This window comes from Amblyomma mixtum, chromosome 7, assembly GCF_055824585.1.
Source record: "Amblyomma mixtum isolate Tamu chromosome 7, ASM5582458v1, whole genome shotgun sequence".
Taxonomy (NCBI): Eukaryota; Metazoa; Arthropoda; class Arachnida; order Ixodida; family Ixodidae; genus Amblyomma; species Amblyomma mixtum.
The window spans coordinates 14,332,840-14,345,536 of record NC_143018.1 but is presented as its reverse complement, the minus strand read 5'-3'; positions in this window follow the sequence as shown (position 1 = coordinate 14,345,536).

The following is a 12,697-nucleotide window of genomic DNA, read 5'->3' as shown; positions in this document are numbered from 1 at the left end:
TCGAATAGACGCGACTGATTGATAGCGTTCTGCCTTTCTGACGCCGTTACTTCGATCGAACCCTTGCTGGCACCAGGCGGTAAGCCATCCTCTATACCTGCTGTTGCATTGGCAGGAGAACGAATCTGTTATCTTCACGCCCCCGACCGATAGGTATCGAGTCACGAGTGTCCACCAGCCCTGATAAGGAGGCGGCAGAAATGGGCTGGACAACTCCGTCTATACACAGCAATCACCGTCTCCTCCGATAAGCGGAGCTTTGCATCCGGTGAGATGTCTTTGTGAATGAACTGACGAGAAGCAGTGGTTGCTACATGAGCAGGCGAGTGGGGATTCCCACAGCGGAAGAGCACCCTTTAACTCTCCAGAGCTCCCTGAAAGTGCTAATAAGGGAGTAATCACTCGTTAGCGTCCACCTAAGCGCATCCTGACGGCCAGAAAGGAGAGCTATATATCTTCCACAGAAACAGATTCTTGGTCAGTGGTCCGAACCCAGTACCACAGGCTCACTGCGGCAGTCGCTATATTAACTGAGCTAACCGAGGCACCTTGCATATGACACGGCGAGGACGAACTTATCAAAAACTGGAGGTAAAAAACGGTGTAAGTCCATTGACTTCGTGTTGTAGCCGTAACGCTGCGCGGATGTGAATGCTAGAGAGTCAATTACTCTCTAAGCTCCGATCAGTCCATTGTCTGCAGCGATAAGCAGGTTATGAGACCACGTTGTGAGGCCTGTTGTGTAATGTTTGACGTAATGTAAGGTAGTATAATGGCCGCCGCGGTGGCTCAGTGGTTATGGCGCTCGGCTGATGACCCGAAAGAGCCGGGTTCGATCCCGGCCGCGGCGGTCGAATTTCGATGGAGGCGAAATTCTAAAGGCCCGTGTACTGTGTGATGCCAGTGCACGTTAAAAAAACACCAGGTGGTCGAAATATCCGGAGCCCTCCACTACGGCGTTCGTTATAGTCTCAGTCGCCTTGGGACTTCTTAAACCCCCATAAATCACAAGATTGTATAATGTATACTCCTCTTTTTAACGCTCAACAAGCATCGCAGGTACTGAAATGAAGAAATATAAAAGCGTTTCGCTATACTGAAGACGTAGATCATATTTACGTTGGCATTCATTTACCGGTGTGCTATTTAGGGCACCTGCAGTGCGCAGGAAAGCTGCTGTAATCAGAAGGGTGTACCTACCGACCTTTTTCGCTATTCATATGGTAGAAATATTTTCGCTCGTCCCGCTACTCCCAGGGGTAGCAGAAGCCGAATCACGGTAGCTTTTAGAAGTTGCATCTATTGCAATATCATTACATGGTTTATATAAAGCGCGCGAATTCTTAATTTCCGAAAAGTTTTTTCCGCGAAAGCTCTCAGCCATGCATGCTACTGACCTGGATTCCCTGATATACCCCTTCCGATTGCTATACTGCTTCACGTAAAAGCTGCATTCGTTCCTTATCGGAAACCTTCCATATGTAAACGAAGCAGGGTCATCGTGGTCTCCACCCTGGAAAAAATTTCTTTAGACAGACTGCAGCGTGCCCATAGACTTTTGTCAATAAAGTTTATAAACTTTCTATAGACAAATCCTATAGACTAATCTAAGGACAATACAAATCATATAGACAGTCTACGGACAATCTGTAGATTTATGGCCCTACACTTTCAGTAGACTTTTGTGAATAGACAGCCTATAGACTACGAATAGACAAAAGGAAATATCCATAGGTAGGCAATAGAGTGTATAAGAAGTTTATAGAAACTCTATAGACCATTTTTATAAGGGCAGGTTCGTTGAAACTTTCAGCATAACCCTCTGCCACCGTGGCACGCTGAATGTATGCGCAAAACAACAGGGACACGACACACGAATGACATAGACTAACGTCGATCCTGTTCATCGGAACCACGTTTGTTTCCCTCCCCATAGTCATCATGACCTCTGATCAGCTATCCCGCACCAAACTTTCGATCCTTCGCCTTATAACCTCTCTTTCGTTGCTCGGGGTTCGGAAGTACTACGTACGGTCCCAATCGCATCTCACAAGATCCTGCGTTTTACACTCGCTGCTAGTGTTATTAATTTCGAGGGAATTAACTACGTTCTTCCATCTTTCTATCCTCTCCTTTCTATATAGAGCAGGCAAGGTTGGGTCCCAAATAATGATTGTCGTCAGCCTGTTCGCTCCCGTTTCTTTTTTTTTTTGTGCTTGTATTTTATGCGTCGAAACCAGACAAGATGGTCGCATCTACCTTTAGGTCAACGCTTACATCGATCTTGAATTTCGGGTGCACAAATAAATCGTGGTCGCAGCACGAATTGCTCGCGCGCGTGCCTTGGCTGGGGCACATGCTCAGGAATCGGGATCCCTGGTGCCCTGATGTGAACGTCCCTCCGCCGAGCATGGAGACAAATGGGTGTTACGCCACTCCTGCGCACCGGCGGCAGAGTTAACCATTACGCGACTAGCCCGCCACCATGGTGTAGCGAGTGGTGGATGCTTGCGAAAGCCGCCACCGCCGCCGGGGTGTTTCGCAAACGGGACGGAACGGGGACGCCGTCTGCGGGAGCCATGAGGGCACTCCCCTCTCGGCTTCCTTTTGCTTCCCATTTTCATGCCGCCTTGTCTGGCACCCCTCGGAACCGAGCGCCATTTGACGGTATCTGCAAGGTCTTCTGTTTCGCCTTTGTTCTTCTCGAGCATGTTTCTTGTCTTCCTGGCTAGTTTTTCTTTCCTACAGTCTTCTTCGTCTCAAACATGCTTCTTATTTCATTCCCTAATTTCCCTTTACCACGGCTTTCCTCAATGTCCCGCACTTTAAACTTCATGTTTTCCTCAGCGTTAGAACGCTTACATAACAACGCTCGTCTGCTGAGGGATCATTTTCTTCTTTTCACAGTCCCACTTCTTTGTATCTACCCTTGCCGAACCTTTCTTCTGCTTCTCCCTCTCTCACGTCTGAACTTTTCTCTTTGCCTTCCTAGCCGCGAATCTTTGGCACCGTTGCGGAGGCTTTTTGCGTTGAACATCGTTTGCGCCGGATCTCGGCACACTCGCTTCAAAGACACCCTTGTATCCCGAGGCAGAGAATGGTGACGAAACGAGCGACGGCAACTGGCGAAATCCCCTCCCTCCCTTTTCCCTTTGCAGCATTCTTCCTCTCTATCTGTCTCTAAAAAGCTCCTCCTCCTTCCCGAATTTTCCACGCCACTCCAGCGTTAGCGATCGCTCCACCAGACACTGCGCTGCTGAGGAGCATCCATTTCGGCAATCCGGGAATCCGAGATCGTTGCCGTCGCTCCGTTTCCCGTCGTTCGAGACAAGGCTCGGAGGAGGGTAGTGCCGAGACACTCTCCTCTTTTCCCTAACTCCTCGTCCCTCTTCCTTACGGACGCATCTCCGCATACTCCGCTCCTTTTCGAGGCACTCTCCTCTTTTCCCTACCTCCCAGTCCCCCTTCCTCACGGACGCATCTCCGCAGCCTCCGCTCCGTCAGTCGATAAGTGACGTAATCGGGCCAGACGGTGACGTCACGTGGCGGTGGCGGCAGCGCTTCGCCGAAAGCGAGGGCGTAGGGGAAGAAAGGCGGCGGCTAGCAGCTGCTCTTTCCTTTTTTTTTCTTTTTTCACCACCACAGGCGCGTGTGCGCGCTCTTGTGGCACGCTTCGCCGATGTCTGTCGCACGTGCGCAGTGCTGCACGTGTGGCGGCTGTTGCCGGCCGCGGCTTTCATGCGGCAGGAGGCTAACCGGGTGAACGCGGACAACGACCTCTGCGGTGGCGTATCGGTGTCTGCTGTAGCAATTATACGGGACTGGAAGCTGCGCCGACTGGCCTCGGCAAAGCAGCTGTGTTTGCACCGTTCACGGCAGGCGAGCGGGTCGCTCGTGGAAGCCGCGGGCCGGAAAAGGATTTGGAGTGTCTGAGCGCCGTGTTTCTACGCTGGTCCTGTGTACTTACCTACAGATTGGCGTTTTCTCTGTTGTTTGAGGAACACCGCATGTTTACTAAAATAAAGCTGTCAGTCGTCGCACTTGATTAAACGTTCATCAAACTGCAATGACGGGATGTTGTTAACGGCGCTTGGGCACTCCAAGCTTTGTGTTCGATCTGAGCACAGGGAAACGAATTCCGTAAGCAGCTAGACCGCCAATGAATGGGAGGTACAACATGGGACGGTTGACACGAGCCCCGCAGGCGTGTTGGTAGGGAGTGCTGCCTGCCTTTTCACGCTGTCGCACGCCTCTGAACAAGTAAGTGAGTGTCTCTAATGATTTCTTCACTTTATGTTGAACTCACTCGATCGGGCTCGCTATACCCTCGGGCTGGATGAAGACCATTGTGGCACGCTGCAACGGTCGAACCTGTCACCTACATCTGCAGACATAATATAGTACATTGTACAGTTGTCCCAACTTATGCGACGTACATGACAATTCCTGGAATTAAAAAAAAAATAACAAGCACCCTCTGACTTTACTTCGCAGTCCTGAGTAAGGAAAGACAGGTGTAGTATTTTGCAACAAGTGAACGTACCAAGTTGTACTATGCAGTATAGGCAGCCGAGGATATATAGGCACAGGACACGCGCAAGGGGAAAGATTTCACCTCTCTTTGTGCACCGGCTTCGAAGCTGCTTCGGACGCAAGTATATCGGGGCCAAATAGGCCATGTTTTACGCTCACCGTCGTGTAATACGTGTAGTCAACTGCGACGCTTATTGGTAGCCCCCCCCCCCCTTTTTTCCGTTTCCTTGATTAACACGTTCACTGCGTCGTGGGTCACCAGTGGGTCACTTCGGGTATGCTTGCTGGCAACGAATACAGAGTCACGTGATGAAACCGCGGATCCGCTCTGATTTTGTCTCAAATAAAAAAAGAAAGAATTTATCAAATAACCTGCGAAAAGCACCCATGCCATGTCGCTGTTGCCATTTATTGGCGGTTCCATGAAGTTGGCTTCCCTGTGCCTCCCCGTGCACTGTAGCTGTGCACTGTCGCGGCGCATCAAAAAAAAAATTAAAAATGGCCCCCCAGTGGGCCACGCCGCACAGGGTTTGGGCCCCGAAAATCACCGCCGCAGTGAACGTGTTGTTTTAATGCCGACCAGGGCGGTTATGTCCCCACTGACACGCAGACATGCAAAGCTGTTTTAGTGCGAAAGCACGATACTTAACACGGTCAAACCCAACCAAGAATATTGCGTGAAGCCCCGAGTAACCCGGATTAAGCTTGGATTAGTTCGGAAGAGCGTAGCGCAAGCTGCAGCCAATGGGATTAAGCTTGGGTAAGTTCGGAGGAGCTGTAGCCAATGGGAGGAGGGCGTCGCGCCGGCTGTAGCCAATGGGAGGAGGGCGTCGCGCCGGCTGTAGCCAATGGGAGGAGGGCGTCGCGCCAGCTGTAGCCAAATGGGAGGAGGGCGTAGCGCCAGCTGTAGCTAACGGCAGGAGGGCGTCGCGCCAGCTGTAGCCAATGGGAGGAGGGCGTCGCGCCAGCTGCCGCCGAGTGGAAAGAAGGTGCGAAGATGAAGAGTGAGAAAGCCGGTTGCGTGCACATGCAGATGCCAGAAAGAAGAGGCGAAGAATGTACACATGCTTTCGAACCTCTACTCGGTTTAACTATACGTTACAACTATACCACTTTTTTTATGGAAGGGGGAGCAGCATTTTGGGAAGAAACCCTAGCTAAGAACGAGTTCAGATTTTTTTTCCTTTCTTCCTGCCCTTGAGAACCCGAGAATTCTGTCATAACGTATCCGCAGAATTGACCTGCGAGTTCGTTACCGAATATACATGGGGTGGTGATAGCGAGGCTAATCCCTGATGCCTTGAGCACACTTGGCGATGCTGCGTTAATGGATGCCTTCGTGTGGGACTAAACCAACGCGACATCGGCGCCCCAGGCGCAGTAACGGCAGCTGGCGCCTGTGAACAACTCATCGTTATACTAAGTGGCGTAATGTCTTCAGCACTCGAAGATTTTGTCGTGCATTGTCCCGGTTTCGCTGTCCTTCCAAGGTTCTAATTACAAGCTTCGTCTCAATCCTGGCTATGCGGTCTCATGGTGGTGTGCCACCTTAAATATGCAAGACCTTGTGGCCCACGTCCTCAGACAACAGTTTAGAGATGTGCAGAGGCTGCTGTTGTCAACGCGCACTGATAGGAATATACCCATGTTGTCTTGAAGTTCTGAACATTCCGGTATCCAAGAATTTCTGGAATAAAATGGAAGTTGGTGTTCTTACTGCAAGTCGAGTGGCTCGCGTTTCTGTGCTGCGTGCTGTTGGTCGTTGCTTTCTGCGTAAAATCTGAATATTTTAATTTACTTTATTCAGCACCGCCAGCTGCCATTTGGTAGCCAAGGCAGGACTGATATAAGCATACAAAGCTAGGCCCCTGCTATTTTTCGGTATTCGTGTTTTCCCAGACCCCCCTCACATGACCGACATGACCGAGCACGTGTGACATGACTCACTCCCCAACCCCGTCCCCAGAGTGACCTTCGGTGCTATGGTTTAAGCTCCTGAATCATAGCGACTACACACCGCGGAGGCTGCGTGGCTCAGCGTACGTTAAAGAACAGGTGGTGTAAATTAATACGCAGCCCTCCACTACGTCGTTGCTCATAGCCCATATGTCCCTTGGGGACGCTAAGCTCCACATACCAGGCTTACAATGACCTATTTAGAAAGGGAGTAAAGAGGCACAAGGACACAGAAGACGCATAAAACGACAGAACCGGCGCAACTTGGAAGGGTATTTTATTCTTCACACATTCGTGCCTGCATTTATAATGCAGTTTGAAATAATTCACAGGTGTTTCCTCCGCTACTTGAGGATAGCTGTAGAATGTAGCAATGCATACAGATTTTCTAGCTGAACAATGGGCGCCAACACTTTGTGTGCATGTTTGCCTAAGAAACGCACAAATAGGTTTCGTCTTCTTTTTTTTTCTTATATCACCGTCGACTTCCTCCTCGGATTCATCGTATTCGGAACAATATAACCATGTACTTCGGATTCACCGGAGGAAAGCGTTTGTCAAAACCGATGGCAGGAATTTCTGAAAAAAAAAAAAAAAAAGAGCCTCCTGTCCAACCCATAAGGCTTGCCACGAACTAGCAGATTTGTTCTGAAAAGGATTGCGCCATCAGCAGATAATACTTGCAACTTTCAATGTACCTTCGTTCTACCAAGATTTCGCCAGCGTCTTCGTTTTGCCCGATTTGTTCAAACGGCCGCACTTCTTTGTGCCGTCCATTCTTAGTGTACTTGCATTGTATCACCCCGCTTTCCAGCTTCTTCTAGAGCTGTGCACTTGACCCTTAAATGTCGATATGGGCGTAATACAAAAGCGTTATAGCATAACGTTTTCCACCCTCAGAACCTGCGCTACGGCTGCATTGGTGGTCGTTCAAGGCGACTACCCGCCTTCAAATGTACTTACATTAGGGTACCGCGATGCCAGCGTCGCCTTTCAGGGTGGTGGCAGCGGCACAGTTGTCCAGAAACGACGTTTGGGGGCAGATACTGGATGTTGGGCCACCGTAATGCATGCTATTCTGAAAGACGTCCATATCTGGCTTCATGGAACACGAGGCAGTCCTATACTGCTTCCAGAGATGGACATTGTATTTTAGGTATGTTTATGAGTAGGGGTGTGCGAATATTCGAAATTTTGGAATATAATTCGAATATTATATTTTTAGTATTCGTATTCGATTCGAAAACCAAGTATTCGTGTTGTCTCGAATATTCGACCCGACGCGATTATTCGTATCTAGCCGAATATTCATTGTGAGCACCGGCGTTCATTTCGGTCCGCAAGCCCTATTGACAGAGACATAACAACAAGGCGGCGCCCAGAGCAATGCGCATTCCTTCCTCCAAGGGCCATGCCGTAGCTGACTGCGCTGGTGAGCTTCTTTGTGGCTATACCTGTGAAGCTGGTATAGTCAGAGCTGTGCACGAAGTACCTCGCAATACGTGCCAGTTCAGTGCCAAGTGAGAGGGCATTTTCTGTGGCTGGAGGAGCCGTTTCAGCTAGAAGGGAACTACTTCTGCCTGACCATGTGGAGCAGCGGGTTTTCCTTCACGACAACCTTCTATGTTCATCCCAGGAACGCGCGTTCGTGCTGATGGCGAGCTAGCACTAATCAATGCTGTGTACCAGCCATCTTCTATGATATTTCCACTCTTCTAAGAATAATGTTCGAGACTGATACTTTTTGTGCAGCCACACACACCTTTTGTGTTCATTTAATAATCGATAGTTGAACTGCGATGTTCTTGGGTGCTCAAATAAATGTTTTGTAGTGGTTAAATGCGTCTGTCCTTGATTATTCGATATTCGATTCGATATTCGGAGCCAAGTATTCGTATTCGATTCGTATTCGAAGAATTTGATATTCGCACACCCCTATTTATGAGCTTTATGGTCGTGCCTGAGATCTAAGGAATACTTCTGATCCAGAAAAGCGTCTCCCGATGAAACAGCCGGTGTACCCTTTTACCCTTTTATTGGTCCTCTCAGAAAAGGTTAAAAAAAAAAACCTAAAAGAAAGAGAGAGGGTGCCCGGACCAGCAAAGCTTTCCCGGGCTTAACGCCAATTCAAGATAAATGAAAAAGAAGTAAACGTTCCAAAGAAGAAAAAAAAAGAGAAAAATACAGCTGTTAAAAAAAAAAACTCAAAAGAAGAGGAAACAAAAGGTTTGTTTGGTTTGGTTTATGGGGTTTAACGTCCCAAAGCGACAAAGGCTATGGAGAGACGCCGTAGTGGAGGGCTCCGGAAATTTCCACCACGTGGGGTTCTTTAACGTGCACTGACATCGCACAGTACACGGGCCTCTAGAATTTCTCCTCCAAAGAAATTCAACCGGCGCGGCCGGGATCGAACCCGCGTCTTTCGGGTCAGCAGCCGAGCAGGAAACAAAAGGCACATCACAGTAAAGGTTAGTCACAGGCAGACACCCAAACCATAGCGTGCAGTCCGCGGAATAAATAATAAAAATAAGTAAAAAAAGAGAAAGCCGAAGTCACAGCACAGTCATGGTCACAGTAACAGTCTAAACAAAGCACCGAGTGCCGGCCACAAAGAAAATCAGAAAAGTAAAAACAGAATCAAAACAAAAGAAGCCAAAACCAAAGTCACAGTCACACAGTCAGGGACACAGTCACAGTCACACAGTCCAGCACAGTAAACAGGCCACTACGAAAGCGCCTATGCCCAATAAAGGAGCACGGGGCTCTCCTGTGTGCAGAGCTTGGGGAAGAAAAATTAAAGGAAAGAGAGAAATCAGCGTGAATAATTAGGAATCATGTACTGCTTATGAGGTGAACCATTTGATGGAGAAGAGCACAAGCTGCAGGGTTTCGGAGAAGGGAGGGGTAAACAGATGGTGTGATGTCCGATGAGCAAAGAGATTTTAAACGAGAAACTAAAGAAGTATACTAACGAAACAATCCAGGAAGTAATCACGGAGGTTTCCGTTGCTTTTATGAGCACACATTAATACTGCCCCGTGTCACTTTGTTATCACATTAACGTAATCCTGCATGCGCGGAGCGAATATATATTGCCGACCCCAGTTGACCAGTTCTTCCTCTGGATGTGCAGAGGCGTGGAAGGCTAGAGCTATACCACGTCAACTACTGGAGAGGGCTCCGCTGCTTCACAAGACCCTGCAGGAGGGGACCTGGAACAGTGGCTGTCCAAAGAGCCACACTTTCTTCTCTCCCAACTCTTTCCTCTCCGTGTCCCTTTCACGAGGAAGAGCTGAAGCGATCCAACCCCCGGACCTCAGCCCCGTTCTCAGGCTTCTCCTTGAACTCTACATGCTGTCCATGTCTTTCATTCTGCAGCTGCCACCTAGGATAGGAGTTGCGCAATAAATTGTTTCACTCCCACATTCACTGACAACGTGGAAATGTATGCAAAGCGCGCTTAATTTACTATATATAGGGCGGAATTACAGAACGCTGTCAGTCTGAAGACAGTCACAATACAGTCTCAAAGCACCGCTCCTACGGGTCAGCCCTGACCGTGGTCAGGGCGTTCAGGGCTGACCAATAGGAGCAGGACTTTGCGACTGTTTAGATGCTCTCCTCAGGTTTAGAACGTCCCGTATATCGGCCCTGGAGCAAACAATCCGGCCTTATTGAAGTGAATGACGTTTGGTTTTTGTTTTTGTGTGGAAAATGCTCGACAAGAAACAGACTGTCAGTAACCAAGTTCGGGTCACCAAACGACGGATTGAAATTCACGACAGTGTTCAGTTCATTGGAGGTTGTCTCCAGAGCTGGAGAACACCTACCAGGGATGAAATCGACTCAATGCGGGCGATCGGCATTTCAGGGACCACGCGGCTAAGCACGATCTTTAGGTTACATGCTGGTCCGATGCGGGTGATGCCACTTTGCCACCCGTTTGTTCCACCCGTTTGTTCTGAAACCTGGTAGCCTTCAGCTTGAGTTTTCGCAAGCGGAGAATACCTCTATTCTCTCGAATGCATTGTTGCAACCTAAGCAATGCACTTTGGAGAACTGCCGCTGAGACAAGCATCTTTGCATCTGCACGCAGTGCCTGCTTCGAAAACCTGGTTCGACTGCTGCCTGCTTCGAAAGGTTGCGAAAACCGAGCGCTCCAGAGGAAAGAAACATTGTTATCGAACGAAACCGATAAAAATTCTGAGGGGCGAGGGAAGGGGGGGGGGGGGGGGGGGGGCACTTTACTCTTACTAAAGTGCGATGAGGCGAAAGCCGTTTCCGCCTCTGTTGCTGCCCTTGTTACTGTGGTGATGACGTCATAGGTGACGTCACGCGCATGTGCAGTAAATTTTCGGTTGCGACGTACTACGCCATTTGATGACATCAGTTCTTGTTAATTATTTTTGTTATTTTAATACTTTTTAATTAATTGCATTTAATTAATTTCATGTTACGACATACTGCGTAATGTCGATGATGTCATCAGTTGTATTAATTGTTTGATTATTTCATAAATTTTAACTATTTACTTGTTTTTAATTGTTTTCATGTTACCGACATACTACTACGCCATGTCGATGAAGTCATCTGACAGCTAAGGTGGAACAACTTCAGCGGACGCACAAGCCGGCGAGTCATGAGCCTATAAAGGCTTTCGCCTTAAAAACAGAGAGATAAAAGCGAATCGAAACAGGGATGCGGAACTCCGAAGCCCGTATAGTGCCTTCCCACTTCTTGCACGAGTGTGTGTGTGTGTGTTGCTTCCAAAGCTGCGTTCCCGAAGAACAATTGGTCGCGCATATCTGCGCGCTTCGGCGAATTGTTTTCCTGGTGTCATCGCTGCGTCGCCCCGTGATTGAGGGCCATTGTTTCGCAAGCGGCGGGAGGGTAGTACTTTTTTTTTTTCGACAACCCAAGGGCTTCGATGCGAAGATAGAAGGTCCTCTCAGTCTATTTTACGCGCCCTTGGGCACTCGCGCACTGCGCTTGTTACGTCGGGCGCGCGCATTCTTCGATGCGTCTCTATCGCGTTTCTCTGCTTCTGGAAGCCGCGCCGCCGTGCACGGAAGTCGTGAACACAGCTCGGCGAAGTCCAGTTGATCGCTCCTTAGCCCAGCCGCTACCGGCTCAATACTCCAAGCGGTGTACTTTGAACACAAAACCGGCATGTATTACGAAGCCGGTTCTTTTGTCTGTTCGTCAAGGAATTTCAGTTTAACTGAGACAATGGAAGTAGCACTGCTTGTCTGTATAATTAATTACATTCTTGGCTGCTTACATTAAAGGGTTGGTCTGGTTTATGGGGGTTTAACGTCCCAAAGCGACCTAGGCTATGAGGGACGCCGTAGTGAAGGACTCCGGAAATTTCGACCACCTGGGGTTCTTTAGCGTGCACTGACATCGCACAGTACACGGGCCTCTAGAATTTCGCCTCCACCGAAATTCGACCGCAGCAGCCGGGGTCGAACCCGCGTCATTTGGGTCAGCAGCCGAGCGCCATAACCAATGAGCCGCCGTGGCAGAAATTACATTAAAGGGGGCGTGTTATTATTTGCAATGAATTCAAAATAAAGGAAGGTTTTTTTATTACACAGGCTTTCTACCATAATCCCTGCCGAGTTACACCGATAAGAAATATGTACATTTTCTTCACTTACATTAAAGTTTCTATTCCTTAATGCTTACTGCTGTTTCTTCTCCTTTCCTTCATTTGTAAAAAAAAAAAAAAAATTATATATTGAGGGCTCAAGCCCAGGATTCTTGGACCAAATATTGAATATTTTAATACTGTAGGGTATTGTTGTGAAAATATTAAAGGTGCGATGGTCTAATATTTCAATGTTAGTAAAATCTTTCGTTTAAAGCTTGCCCATCACTCGCATCGAGTAGTTAAGACTGAAATAGAAAACCGAAGGAGATCCTTATGACGATAGCCAGAACGTTCATGGCAGAAAAAAAAAATAAAATAGAACAGAGCCTGCATAAGAGATATCTGAAAATATATCGATTGTTGCAGTAAAATCTTATGATATATAAAAAAACTTGCGTTCATAAATTATTTCCCTTTGAAAAATGCATTTGCCCAGAATTTCTGGGTTTGTGGAGAGAATGTAATTTGCCTCTTACCGGTTTTTTGATGGCTTATAAACCCATACGTCATACTTTTGTGAAGAACAACAAAAAACAGGGTATATTCTCCTGATCT